The sequence below is a fragment of the Marmota monax genome, unplaced genomic scaffold, assembly GCF_021218885.2.
Source record: "Marmota monax isolate L192 unplaced genomic scaffold, Marmota_monax_Labrador192_F-V1.1 WCK01_AAM20220418_F8-fsc01126, whole genome shotgun sequence".
Taxonomy (NCBI): domain Eukaryota; kingdom Metazoa; phylum Chordata; class Mammalia; order Rodentia; family Sciuridae; genus Marmota; species Marmota monax.
This window is the reverse complement of record NW_026694708.1, coordinates 55243-70334: the sequence shown is the minus strand read 5'-3', so window position 1 is coordinate 70334 and position 15092 is coordinate 55243. Positions and strand designations below refer to the sequence as shown.

The 15092-nt window shown below is 44.3% G+C and overlaps 1 long non-coding RNA gene across 1 annotated transcript; it reads left to right on the top strand.

Moving 5' to 3' along the window:
- Positions 1-10680: 10680 nt before the first annotated feature.
- LOC124078569 (uncharacterized) lies at positions 10681-14474 on the top strand. The gene is made up of 2 exons (XR_006846949.2): positions 10681-12416; positions 13818-14474. It is a non-coding gene; the product is annotated as an uncharacterized LOC124078569 (long non-coding RNA).
- Positions 14475-15092: the final 618 nt, after the last annotated feature.

The window sequence follows — 15092 nt, the reverse complement described above, 5'->3', positions numbered from 1 at the left end:
CCAAGTGTCAGTGCAAAGCCTCAGGGAGCATCTTCTTGGGATTTCAGACAGCAAAGCTGTGGGTGTGGTGCTGCCCAAGGCCCTGTGGGCCCACTCCCCACCACAAAATCAAGACTTTGAGACTGGGCTTCACATAAATGCAGTTTTCATTGTGAGGCAGGATAGGCTCTGCAGGCCAGGGTTGAGTGCTATGGTTTGAATATGCTTTGATCATGCATCCAACAGCCCACCTGTTTGGACTGAGGCCCTCAGGTGTTGATGTTGGAGGTGGTGGAACCTTTAGGAGATGGAGCTTGATGAAAGGCAATTGGGTCACTTAGGCACTGGTCCTGGAAGGGATGATGGTCTCCTAGAATGAGTTTTTATTTTTGTGTGTGTGAGATTGCATTGTTATGAACAGAGAAGGATAGGATCCTCCCACTCTCTGCCTTTCTCTCTCTCATGTGATTTCTTCTGGGTTCCTGCCGTAATGCCATCCACCATGAGGCCCTTAGCAGAGGACAATCCTGTGGGAAGAACTGATCTTGGACTTGCAGCCTCTAAAACTATGAGCTAAATAAACTTCTTCATCCTGCATTGTACAGCCTCAGGTTATAGCAATGAACAACAACATCCTAACAGGCACGTGGTGACATCACATGAGCTTCGACTGGCAGTTTCCTGATTAGTGTTGTTGAGTGCAGCTTATGCAGTTGTCGTCCATTTATATGCCCTTTCATGACAAATGTTTATTCAAATAATTTTCATATTTTTGATGTCTTTTAGTGCTTTAATACTGAGTTGTAGGAGTTCTTTATTCATTTTTAATATTATTTTTCCAATTGCAGCATTCTTTCAATTTTCACTGTGTTCTGAATGCCAGGCTTTTAAATACGGATGTTCCTCAACTTACAATGTAGCTGTGGGATGAAACCCCACTGTAAGTTGAGGTACAGTTATCATAGCTGACCTTCCGAGCACCTTAGCATACATAGCTAAGCTCAAAGTTCTTCCATTAGCCTAGCAGTGGGCAAAGCCATAGACATGAAGCAATGTGCAAATAGCTCATGCAAATCTAGTGAGTGCATTTTAATTGGAGAATTTAATTCATCTACCTTTGAGGTGACTGTTGGTAGGTAAGGTCTTGCTACAACCATTGTGCAACCTGAGCTTTATTTTATTATAGTTACTTTTGGTCTTCCTCCCTGCTACAGTATGGATGTGAGGTGTCCCCCAAAATTTATGCTAATGAGGAATATTCAGGGGGGAAATGATTTGATTATGAGAGCTGTAACCTAAAGGCTCACTTGGGCTGACTTACTTTGGACCCAGAGCAATGGACATGGCTGACTGTAGACTAAACCTCTGGAACTGTGAGCTAAAACAAGCTTTTCCTCCTCTATCTTCTTCTTGTTAGCTGTTTTGATCACAGCAATACAAAGCTGACTCACTCTGTCTCTCTTACGGTCTGACCTTTGTGGTTTGGTGATTGTCTCCAGTAGTATGTTTATTCCTTGCTTATTGTTTGTGTGTTAAAGAATTTTGGCATTTATTTCAGTCTCCTAATTTGGCTTTGATTTTGCCTTGTTTATAAAAATTCTGACCAGGCTATCTATTTTCTCTGAGACTGTAGTCACTTCCATTGTTTCAGCCCTGTTTGGCACTCAGGTCCAGATTTTATGGTGGTCTGTTGTTGGTCTGTTGCCACTATTTCAATAGTAGAGATAAATCCAAGCCCTGGGTTTTCCCAAATGCACACTGGTGGTGGATTGTTCAAAAGAAATAGGGAAGTACCTAGAAAGAGTAGTCTGTATCCACAAGTCTTTCCCTGGGGCCAGGAGAGACTCGGATGCTTCATCCACAGATACCAGCCTGTGGCCAACAATTCTGTCAATCCGTCAATCTATGTTACATTCTTTGCACACAGCCCACCAAAAGCAGCACAACATCGGGGTAGGAAAAAAAAAAGAAACCTCACACTGCTATTGGCTACCTCTTGCTGAGGCAGACTTGTGACCCAAGACCATAGCAACACAGCACAGGTGCTGTTGGCTGAAACCATGTCTATAGACTGGAGTTGCCTGTCTTTCCTGAAACTGGGGCTGTTCCACAGTCTCCATTGATAGGCAAGCCTGGGTGTGGAGGCACTTAGGACCTCCCCAGTATTAGTTTTCACCTGGGCAACACTGAGTTCCAGGGCAAAGTCTTGCACTTACCACACTTTCCTGTTACCCAGAAGATGGGTCTTCTCCCACCTGCTGCCTGAGGTCAGGATAATGTTGGTGAAGGCAGTCACTTGGCTACCCAGCGGATGCTGAGCTAGGTCACATCTGCCTCTCAGATTGGCAATGACTTGTGAAGTCTCAGGAGTGTGGTGAAGCCCACACTGAAGCTGATGTGGTGCAGGCTCACACACGAGTCCATCCCACAGTTCCCACCTTGTGCCAGAGTGACTCTAGAGTCCTATGTCTGAGCAGTTATCTGTTGAGATCTGCATTGCCCAAGGTTGGCCTCGGCCATCTAAACTGGTGCTTAACTGGGATATGCCAAGTCTCCCAGCCACAGAGGCCTGCACAGACTTAGGAGGAGGTGGTATGACCTGGGCCCCCTCTGAGGCTGGGAGCAATGCACACTGAACTGTGAGTCTGTGCCGCAGTCCGACTGCAGCAAAATAACCGGGGGTGGGGGTGGGGTGATGAGCAACTTGTGTAGATTGATACAGCAGGAATGGGAGCCGTTAATTGTAGGACCACAGAGGTATTTATACATTCCACACAGCTTATCTTAATTAACATAAACTAGATACAGCAGTCAATCAATAAGGAATCTCCACACTCAATGGCTCGCAGGCGTTACTTCACAAACTACTCCCTCTGGCAATATGCCAGGTGCCATCCTGACTTGTTTACAGACCCTAACAAGTCTGTGCCAGTAGTGCTCAAGTGGCATGTGCTCTTTGGCTGCTGTGACCAAAAGACCTGACAAGAACTTTTTAGAGGAGGAAAGTTTGACCCTTACAGTTTCAGAGGTCTCGGTCCATAGACAGCCAGCTCCATTGCTCTGTATGCAAGATGAGCAGAACATCAGGGCAGAAGAGTGTCACAGGAAAGCAAGCCAGAACATGGGTTTCAGGAAGCAGAGACAAAATATAAACCCCAAAGGCAGTGACCTTCCTCCTCCAGCCACACCTTCCTGCCTATAGTCACCACCCAGTTAATCCATTCAAGAGGATTAATGCACTGATTAGGTTAAGACCCTCATAACCCTATCATCTCTCCTCCAAACTTTCTTGCATCTTCTGACACATGACCTTTCTGGAGATAGCTCATAGCTAAACGATAACAGTAGATCTTGGTCTTAAATGGGTCTAGAGGCTCCATCTGCACTGTGGCCTGTTTACAGGGCCTTCTGTGCTTTGTCTCACTGAGACAGGGCTGGCACTAGAATCTTAGACAAAGCTTTTGCTGTCTTTCATGCCTAGCTGATCACTGAGTGGAGTCTTGCTCCCAGGTCAGCCTCTGAGGTTGGTGGAGGAGTGCAGGCCTTCAGCTGCCTGGCCTAGTGAAGTTCCAGGCTAAGTCCATGGGAATGGCCTGTCAGAAGGGGTGGAGCCTTGCCTATACAGGGTGTTACTGTAGTGGGCCTGGGCCTGGGTTTCATGTCTAAGCCCCAAACTTTATTCTCTCTTCCTCCCTGAAAGGGGAGGCAACTCTCCCCATGCTGGGCTTCTAGGAGTTAGGGTGGGTGACTTGGGCAACTCGTTCCTTCCTGCCCACTTCAAGAAGTATTTCTGTTATACTAAAAAAGAGCACCACCTTCTCTCACTTGTTTTCTTTTTAGCTCTTTTGAAGATAGTTTGGTGCATGAATGTTATGGGTTGAATATGTGGTGTTCTCCCAAAACTCATGTGTGATACAATGCAAGAACGTTCAGAGTTGGAATGATTAGGTTAGAGAGCCTCACCTAAGCAGTGGATCTATACTTCAGCCCTGGTGGGAAGCACTGTATGTGTGTGTGTGTGTGTGTGAGTGTGCACACGCGCACGTGCACCTGCTTCCAGGCTGTCATGTCCTGAGCTGATTTCCTCTGCTGTTCCCATCTGCCATGACGCTTACCTCTCCACAGGCCCAGACCTACGGAGTCCTCTGAACATGGACCGAACCTCTGAAACCCATGAGAGCCACATAAACTTTTTCTCCTTTACATTGTTCTCAGGTCTTTTGCTTACAGTGATGAAAAACTGACCAAAATAATGGATATCTGTTCGGCTTGGAGTTTCAGTTGCCATTTTGCTTCATTCTTATTTATTCATTTTTATTTAAAGTAAAGGCATTAAAGTAAGCCTTAAATATATATGTATATATGTTTATATGTGTGTGTATGTGTGTGTGTGTGTGTGTAAATGGGCTAAGCCATGACACTGCAAAGCAAACCTGCTAAAAGGATTCTTTATTATAATTTAAAATTCATTTTTCTTCAATTAGTAGTTGTATAGATTGCAGAATTATAAATCATCCTAAAGTTTAGTCCATTAACAGAGAGAGTTTCTCATACAAGATTTTTGTCATTTCTGTATTTCAGGAATTTGAGGATGGTTGAGTAGCTGTGGCTCTTAATCTCTTGTGAAGTTCTAGTTGCTGCTGGTTTTACAGGGGCCAGACTGTCCACTTCAAATTGGTTCATCCACATGGATATGAGCAGGAGGCCTAAAATTCCCTCCACGGGCCTCTCCACAGAACTGCTTGAATGCCCTCACGGCCTGGCGCTATCATGTTTCACAGTGAGTTATCCAGCAGGCCAAGAGGACACCTGCTGTCCACTGCAGGATGTGACTTGGGATGCTACTTAACACTGACTGCACTGGATTCTGGGAGCATGGCTGTTACTCATTGAGGAAGATCTATGCAAGGGTACAAATAACAGGAGCAAGGATCACTTCTGACCACACTGAAAACAGTGAAAACACAGTGAAACGAAGAAACTCAAGTTCTGCCCCTTCCCACTCAGTCACCTCCAAAACCATCTACTTATTTTTTTACAAGATATTTATTTTACCTGCTGAAGAACTTTATACAGATGGAGATGTGCACTTTTTTTTCTGTCTGCCTTTTTTTGATTAGCAAAATATATCTGGGAATCATCTACATATTGCATATTTTAGTCTCTCATTTTTTTTTTCAGTTCCAAACACTATTTTGGGCTATGAATGGATTTAAGTTTACTTACAGATTCTCATGTAGGACATTAATTTCTAGTTTTCAGTTGTTTGTAATATAGCTGCTAAGAACATTCTTGAAGATCTTTGGTTCATAGTGTCTATTGCTCTAGAATAACACCCAGCAGTGAAATTACTGATTATAGTAATAATTTAACACATTTAACATTATGAGAAATAACCAAATGTTTCTTCAAATGGATTCTTCAGTCAACAAAGTGTGCAAGTTTGAGTTGTTCTAAACTCATTTTCTGTTATTTCTAGTTCTTCTGTGAGCAAGGCTTTGTGTCTTTTATGACAGGCAACAAACACAGCAGATGCTGAAGGGTTTCGGCTGGAGGCAGACATCATGGCCTGCATCTGAGTGCATGATCATGTGACCTAAAGGCCCTGGGATTACACACAGAGCTGCACAGAAATGCCTGGAGAGCATGTGTCCTTCTGGGCAATTCAATTCTACTCCATTCTGTGGCGTTCAGTGCTGTATTTGCTCAAGAAAAGTGACGATTGTTACAGTGAACGACAGTCGGTCTCTTGCTTGGGAAACCTCACCACTTCCTGCTCATACAGAAACAGTCCGTCAGCTGGTAAAGCACATTAGGCAATGTGACAGTGACCTACCAAGGACAGTCTTGAAGCACTTTCAGAGTCTAAGAAGGATGGCAGAGCTTTGTCTTTCTGCAGGGAAGGGGATGGAAGGAAGCACATTCATTGAGGGGGAGAGGGACAGCAGCCGGAGCACCTGAAGGCATCCTGAGTCTTCCCAAATGTCTGCAGGGAGCCTGGCTTCTTGTGGCTTGCAGCTCTCTGTTCTGGGAATGGCAACCCAGACTGTCATTATGACCCATGAGGACATAACCACTACGCTCTAGAGAGGGACAGCGGGGTCTGCAGCTGGCACCTTGACAATGGTAAGGCCATTTGTACTTTTCTCACCAGCAGGCTCGGGGTAGAAGTACGGCCTCAGGGGCTCAGTGAACTCACTTTTGAAAGTGTGGAGAATGGTACATTCAGTCACATTGTAGAACGAGATCAACCCTTCCTTATACTGCAGAAAAATGCCCACCCTCAGGAGGGGTCCTGTGACCTGGAGAACGTGGTGGGAGACGGAGAGGGCCTTGTACGTGCCATCTTTCAGGCACAGGGTCCAGAACCCGCTCTGGGTCTTAGCAGAGATGTACTGTCCTTTGCGGTTCACTGACTCCACACAGATCCCGACGGTCCACTTGCTGTTCCCTGCTACTTCCACCTCCCAGTAGTGGCTGCCACTGGAGAAACGGTTCCGACCCAGCACCGCTGGCATTGTATCAAATCGCTCAGGTTTGTCCGGCACGTCCTGCTTTTTGGTCACGGATTTCACACACTTTCCATCAGGTGACACGGCAAGGTAAGGGTGAGCAGTGTCTTTATCCAGTATTATGTCTTCTGCAGAAGGAAGGAGAATTAATGGTAGGATTTCCACTAGAACCATCCAGATTGTAAGACAAGGCAAAAACAGGTCACACTTGAGGTTCTTTCCATAAGTAAGGACAGGATCCGTATGCTATTTCCCATGAGGCCATTCCACAACCAAACACAAAACGGTTCTGACTCAGTGTGAACTATCCCTGAACTATTTCATCTCTACAACAGACGTGAGGTGTTTCATCACAGGTTCCAAAGGAACTGGTGATAGGTTGGGACGACCATGGTTAGGGCCTTGACATAGATAACGACAGTACAGATCTCAGGATATTTCTTCAATATTTAAGCAAGGTCTACCCCACCCACCTGGGTGGATTCAAAGGGATAGAGATGGCTGTGGAGGCCCTTACATGCAGAGCAGAGAGACAGAGCGTGCCTGAGGGCCCAAGCAGCGGGAGGTGGGCGGTGGACAGCAGCATATCAGCAGGCAGAGGACCCAGCCAGAAAGGCAGCACTCTGAGGGAGGGAGGCCCCACCAGAGCCTGTCTTCAGGAACGGGGCCTCTGGACAAAGTGGAGGGCAAGGGAGAGAGTTGAGAAGGCATGTTCAGAGGCAGCTCCTTGTGGAGGGTTGACAGTCGAACAGATGAGAGGGTACCCACGGTGGGGGTGGCAGGGACTGGATCCACAGAGGCGGCCCTCTCCACCTTCTCTTTTCTACAAGGAGAAATGGTGGTGTTTGTGCAGGTTGATCAGGGGAACCTGAGAGGCATGAGAGCTCTGAGACTTTAGGAGAAGAGAGAAAAGGAAACCAGCCCGTCTCACCAGTCTGCTTGATCTAGACAGTCTTGTGGCTGTGGAATTGCTGAGGTCAGGACAGAGAGAGGACTGATTTCTCACTTACCTAGAAAGTTATTTCAGATCAGGTGACACCATGTTACCCCTGTTTGCACAGCTACTGCACTGTGGTCTTTTCTAAAACGAAACCTTTCCTAGTCAGCAAATTGGTGCTTATTGGAAAGAACGTAAGCCCAGAATCAGATTATGTTGACAGTTCAAATGTGTGCTAGAGATGGGGAGGGAAAACACTTCTCTTTTTTCACAGGGGGACTGCTGGAACTGCAGATGACATTGCAAGCACAAAGTCAGTCTTCCCCACAGAGTAAATCACTTTGCACTTACCTGCAAATTTTCGGATTTTATTCAGACCTGCAATTGATGAAGATGTTCAGGGTTAACTGGGTGACAGGGAAGGACAGGGCTGTTGTAGGTAATGGCACATGGCACATCAATTGGGAATCCTGGCTTCACTTACCCTGTTCTCCAAGGAATTTTCTTTCTTCTGCAACAGTAAATAGGAAGAGGTAAGTGTTCTAAGTGGTCACAGGACACATTTATAATTTACCTTATGATAGAGACACAGGACTTACCAAGCTCTTTGTTAATTTTATCTAAAACAAATAAAACAGGTAGAAAGATATTAATTTACAAAATTCTGAGACATTTGATCCTTAGCTTTAATTTTATATGACTTGTGTGGCATTACTGGATATGTGGAACATATCTCTGGGCTCAGGGATAGAAGGAACTGGCTGCCTGAGACCACACAGGGCATCTCTGGGCTCAGGACTGCATGGGCTGGCTGCCCAGAACACATGCGAGGCACACAGAGAGCCAGAGCTTGTCCGCCCTGGAGGTCACTGAATCTGCTCCTTAGATCTAGTGTCAGAAACTGCCATGCACTGGTTCATTGCTCTTCATGGCAATTATTTTTATTTAGTATGTATTCATATTATTAGAGAGAAAAAGGGAGAGAGGGAGAGGGAGAGGGAGGGAAGAGAGAGAGAGAGAGAGAGAGAGAGAGAGAGAGAGAGAGAGAGAGAGAATCAATTCTATTACATTTTCAATAGTTAGATACAAAATGTTAAAATATCTTTTTACTTATATATTATATTTTAATTCATAACAGCAAAAAAGACCATCCAATAATGCTACTTCATCATCTTTTCTATTCATTTTAAACTTTATTTCATATTTTCCATGAAAGTAACAAGCATAGTTTAATGCCTGAATATTATTTATTTTTGTAAATAATGACTAGTGGCCTAGTCTTTTCTATTATGGATTTAATTTTTTTTCTTATTTTGATCAAAGCAGACACACAAGTAAAGATTATCTATATTTCTCATCTGTGAGATTATAAAGGCTAAGAAAAATAACAAATATTTTTGGTCTTGCTTTACAAGGTCAGCCAGGACCCTCTCTAAGGGCCTCGCCACTTGAGTGAGTCACCTACCCTATCAGTTAGGGGGACCAAGAGGACCCTGGAGGCCAGGAAGCCATCTGCAAACATTTTGCAGAGGAGTGTCTTTGGGGAGGGAAATGTCCTTAACAGTTCAAGGCAAGCCCCATGTGGTCAGCAAGACTTTGACCCATTCTGTCAGATGACACAACTAGTAGAGGAAGAGACTGAAGGGGCCAAGAGGCTTCTCAAAAGTTTCTAAGAGTAGGCCTGAAAAGTCTCAGCTTACTGAGCAGTAGAAGGAGAGGGGTCAGCACAGGCGTCACCTACTTGGTCTTGAACACTCATCAGGGAAGTTCAACAATGTAATAACAAGAGGATGAATGAGAAGTGGGACAACAGGGATGCAGGGAGACTTGAGAGGAAGACAGAAGCCTTTTAATGTGATGCTATGTGCAATTGTGGAAGCTCTAGCAGAAGTTAAGTAAAGCCCCCAAGTCACGGAGAAGGGGTTCTCACGGACGGTTGCCTGGCACCAAAGCCCTTCCACCAGACTCCTGCACAGAGAAGGTGGAGCAAATAGCTTGGACAGGGGCCCTGTATTTAGACAAAGACAAGAAAATATGATCCCAACTATATATTTTTAGTAGCCCATATTTGTGGAACCATCTAAAAGGAGAGAGAAGCCCTGCATGACTTATTTAACTGGTAACTTCAGACTTTGGCTCACTTATATTCCGCTTTATAATTTATCATGGTGCTTCTACTTTCAGGCTTAACTTCTGATCCTTTTTGCTTTTATGTTCCAGCTATTGTTTAAAGACAAGTTTAGCACTGGGACAAGGAACCTGCTGACCAGACTGGCCAACACTCCAGTCCCTCAGGACTGAGAATGGGCAGAGGACAGGAAAGATGGTGACAAGGACTTAAGATTCTTCACTTTGTCCTGTAAATGTCTGTGGGGGGCTAAAAGGGGGACTAAAGACTCGGCCTCTCTGCTTGCATTTTACACCAACCTTCTTTACTCCAAAGTCACCCTGGATTCCAGGAAAAAGGGATGATGGATGGACCTCATGTGAAGAGTAGAGTCCACCTCAGCTTCCCCAGCTCAGGCAACAGCAACTTCCTTATTGGACAAGGCCCTGTGGGACCAGCCTGAGATAAGGATGGGCAGGGCACACCTGACCAACACCTCCTGCATTGGCAGCTGTGCAAAGCCTCCAGCTGTGTAAGCTCCTCACACTGGACCTCAGTCCCCTTTCTGTAAATCTTCAAAGTCCTTGTCAGCCCTGAAGACAGGGCTAAGGACATGGGTCCCCGCATCTTTCCAGAGTAGATGATCAAAGTTCCTTTTCAAGTTTTTTAAAACAAAAAAACAAAATAAAAAACCATTCAATATCATTAGCCACAAGGAGTAACTGCAGGTCAATACCACCATGAGAAACCATCTCACCCCAGTTAGAATGGCTGTGATCGAGACAGAGCAAAACATTGTGGTGAGTATGTGGAGAAAAAAAGACCTTAATGCCTTATATGTAAAAAGATGAACTGAAAGTAGAAGAGGAAGTATTCTGGAGGGGGAATAGAAGGAAGGAGAAGCCAGGGTAGAGGTAGGACAGAGAAAATCAAAGCACAATAATAGACACATGAAGATAATGGCATGAGGAAGCCCATCAATGTGCTCCATCAATCTGCAGTAGAAATTATGTTATCTTCCAGCTTTAAATCTTAATGTTGTTGTTGTTGTTATTATTATTATTATTATTATTTGGTACCAGAAATTGAAGTCAGGGGCAATCAAACACAGAGCCACATTACCAGCCCTATTTTCTATTTTATTTCTAGTCACGGTCTCACTGAGTTGCATAATGCCTTGCTAAGTTGCTGAGGCTGACTTTGAACTCACAACCCTCCTTTCTCAGCCTCCTGAGCTGCTAGGATTACAGGTGTGCACCACTGTGCCCAGCTAGATATTATTTTATCAGTGAAGTTTTAGGCTTGGTATCTGTTACTCCTTTGTTCCTTTTTCCCTCTTATATAATAACTGGAAAAAAGTATACCTGTCCCATGTCTTTCCTTATATTTGGAATCATGAACCTTGCTGATTTCACAGGCTCTGGGCTGGAGAAGAATTGTCCCCATGTGACTCACACCTGGAGTCTTCTTCCCTGTGTCTGATTCAGATGAGACTCTGGTCCTTAGACTTTTCCTTTGGTGATAGAAAAAATTAGGACTTTGAGGATATTGAGACAGAATAAATGTATTTTGCATGGGAGAATGACATAGATGTTGGGGACCAGAAATTTTCACCATGGAAAGCTGTGGTCTGAATGTCCCTGGAAGTGCATGTGGAAGAAATAATCTGCTATGCAGCTGTGTTGGAAGACAGAACTATTACTAGGCAATTCTGTAATGGGAGAACCGTCCTCATGAAGGAGTTAGTGCCATGATCATGGTGTGGGCTGGTTCTCTTGGGAGTTCCTGATAAAGGAGTGGGCGAGGCACCTTCCCCTCTCTATGCTGCACATGAAATCTTCTGCCTTTCCACCTTCCACCATGAAATGATGCAGCAAGTTGGCCCTCACAGGATGCTGGTGCCATGACCTTGGGCCATTGTAAGAAGTAAATCTGTGCTTTAAATAAATCAAGGTACATATGAAATACCAGTCTCTGGTATTCTATTATAGGAGCATAAAATAGATTAATACAATATGACCAATTTAAGTAACATAAACTATAGTTATGAGCTTTTCTTCTTCCATGCATGATGCTTTTCTTTTCCTTATACAAGGGCAGTTTGTTTGCATTCTTTTAAAAATGCATTTGAGCCTGGCACAGTGGTGCACACCTGTTATCCCAGTGGTTTTGGAGGGAGAGGCAAGAGGATAGCAAGTTCAAAGCCAGGCTCAGAAACTTAGGGAGGCCCCAAGAAACTTGGTGAGAGCCTGTCTTAAAATAAACCATAAAGAAAAGACTGGGGATGTGGCTCAGTGGTTAGGCATCCCTGGGTTCAGTCCTTGGTACCCAAACCAAAAAATGCAATTGATTTTATTTTAAATTAAAACCACATTTGATTTACCCTGTATGAATGAGTTGGTCACAATTATTGGAAACATAAACAAACAAATAAATAAAGGCTTAAAGAACAGGATGTGTCTGAAGTCATCCTAAATCCAATGAGGGGTTTCTTTGCACAGGCTCATTTGAAGCACTGCTGTACTTAGTAGCTTACCTTATGGAAGAAGATTTTGCTAGGCAGAGAATCTGCCTCTGAGTTCCCTCCAAAGTCAGATGAAGCAGGGACAACTTTGCAAATACCATTGTGAACAACACCTCCTGGCAAACCTGGTGGCATTTCGTCTGGTGCCTAAGGGGAGGCAGCAGCGTGGGATGCTTTGAAACAGTCCCACCATGCTGTTCTTGCTTCTTTGCTTTCACACAAATCTCTATGTGTTGGCAGCATGGAGAGCCCCCCTTTGGGAGAGTCGACAGGCCGCGGCACAAGCCCAGGAGCAGGTTCCTCACCCCTGGGCATGGCACCCACACAGCCGTCTCACGCTGAAGCAGGATATTTTTGGTAAGTTTTGAGGCTCGGAGTCCCTAGGAACAGGCAGAGCCCCTTCCATTTGGGACCCTATGGCTTGTCTCCTCTAGTGGGGCTGTGAGTCTTGGCAGTGGCACTGTGTGCAGTGGAGCAGGCCCAGTCCCTCCAGAGACAATGACCATTCTGTGGCTCTAGGATGAGCAATGGCAGGGCACTTGGCTGTGTGTGTGTGCAGTGGTAGGCTGCATTTGGATGGAGTGTGGACTTGGGAGAGCAAAACAGTGTTACAGAGACTTGGGGCAATGGATACTGGAGTGGACAAAGAAGAAACTCTCTCTCTCTAGAACCCAACATAATTTAAGGACTAGATTCCTACTTCTCCCAGGTTCATGAATTCAGCCTTTCCGCGACCGTTTCCTGGATAATGGTGAAATCATCATATTCATGAGCACATCAAGAGATTTATCTTCCTAAAACAGAATGGTGGGTTTCAGTATGCAATGGCTAACTAAAACTTACCACATTTCTCCAGGAGTGCAGCTGAAAAACAAACAAGTGGAAAAAAAATTAGCTGACATGGGTGAAAATGCAAATTCACCTAACTGATGACCCTTAACTCATTATCACCATGCACAGGTCAACAATTCCTGGTCATGGGAGGCTCAATGTAGTGAAATACTTTATGAATATATTGGGCCGTAGACCAGCTCTGTCAGTGAAAGAGCAGTGAGCATGTGAGAGGAGAATATTCAGGCCCAGGATACATTGTTGCCTACATGATTATTTAAACTAATTTTTAAGCTAATTTATTATTTCACAGAAATAATTGTGTGAGGATTAAATAGATGCCATAGATTCATTTTGATTTCATGGGATCTCAGAATTTGGTAAAGCAGATAGAATCATGCTTTTTCTGGAAATTAATAGCTATGATTCTGGTAGTAGTAAGAATAACATTATCTGTAATATGTGTTCAGGTATTTAAATATGCAAAATTTTAATCTTGAGTGTGAATGATATTATCACCTCAATAGCATTATCATAGGTAAATTGCAAATGAAAAATGCGGCTGAGTGAGATTAAAAAACTGCAAGATCTTGGAAATCTTAAGAACTGAAATAATTTTAAACAGGTCAGTCTGATTTCAGATCCCATTAATACACATTAAAGTCTAATCACCACTTATTTATCTCCTATATGAACCAACATTAATGAATGGATGAATAAATTAAAAGGAACCACAGAAATCACACAGATTTTATTTCCTTCAATGAAACAGTTTTTATTCAATAGATCAGGCACTGTTAGATTTGTATAATGGCTCAGGAAGAAATCTGATTTGTGAATTTTAATACCAAATACTGAATACCAAATAATCGGCTGACTTTTAGGCTGTTTGCTTATTGGAGCGTCTCTGAGTGGATTCCTTCTTAGCTTTCTTCCAGAAAACCTCCCACCTAACCGTATAATGCATTCTCTGCCCTCAAGAAAATGTGACATGCGCAGCACCACCTGAGCGCAGATCCGTTCGGCCTCTCAATTCTTGGCCAGCGTTCAGGTAACATTCTCTCCTGGAACGAGATCTGCGTGCTGGCCGCCTGGGCTTGGCTCTGCCTGGGCTTGGGAAAGAGAGTCCCAGGGCTGATGTCCCTCTCCTCTGACCAGGCCACCCGCTGGCTCACTCTGGACAGCAGTGCAGCCAGCGCTCTCCTTCCTCACCACCGCCTCTCACTCCCAGTCCCTGCTCTTCAGCAACTTGGCCTGGCTGGCCCCTCCTCAGCAGGACCCATGGGCTCACTCCTCCTGCTGTGGGAGGAGTCATTCGTCATCACTGGGGGGCGCGAGGGAGGTGGAAGGGCTGAAGCCCCACACCACGCCTTCCCGCATCCCTGCCAGGACTGTCTACCTTCTATGAATGCTCAATACGGACCTTTCAAATTACCACGATATTGGTTTAATTGTCCCCAAACATTATTTTTAGGTGATTAAAGGAATTGCTAATGGATTTTGGTTTTGTTGCAACAATCACAAAGATCAATTGTGTATATGTCAAACTACTGCATAGGTCAAAAATAAATGTCACTTACCTTTCTCTTGTTCTATTTCTTCTATATATGAAAAAGCACAAAAAAACAATATTAACAAATTTCCTCTTGTTCTTAACCACAGACAGTCCATCCCAGGATTTGGTCTCCATTTGACAACAGAGAACCTGAGACCAAAGCTGGGTGTTCTAGTGTGTATGACACAGAGAGGAACTCATATTACCCGAGTAAGAAGTCATAACACAAACTGAAAAACACTTTTTAACCTGTGAATATATTTATATGGAACAGAATATTAAAAATTTTCCCTTTATGCCTTAAAGTTTTGGGTGAGGTTCTCCTGCTGAGAAAACAGGCAACAATTAGTTACAAACTCTCCATCCTCAACTAACTTTGAGGTACTCAATTCATCACCAAAGTATTAAAGAGGAGAAGACCTGTCAAGTGACCAGGAGCAAATAAAATAACTCAGGGCAGAGCCATCTCTGGATGGTTTCCAGAAGGCCTTGCTTTATTCTGTGGATCAAGAAGGAGGATGCCTCTTGCATTCCACGTAAACAACATGTCTTAGGGAGCTCCAGAAATAGCAAGAGTGTTTCCAGATGCACACCTTAGTGTTTTAAAGTCCTGGCTCTTTAGCCGTCCTGAAGCCTGGGGTCTTCCA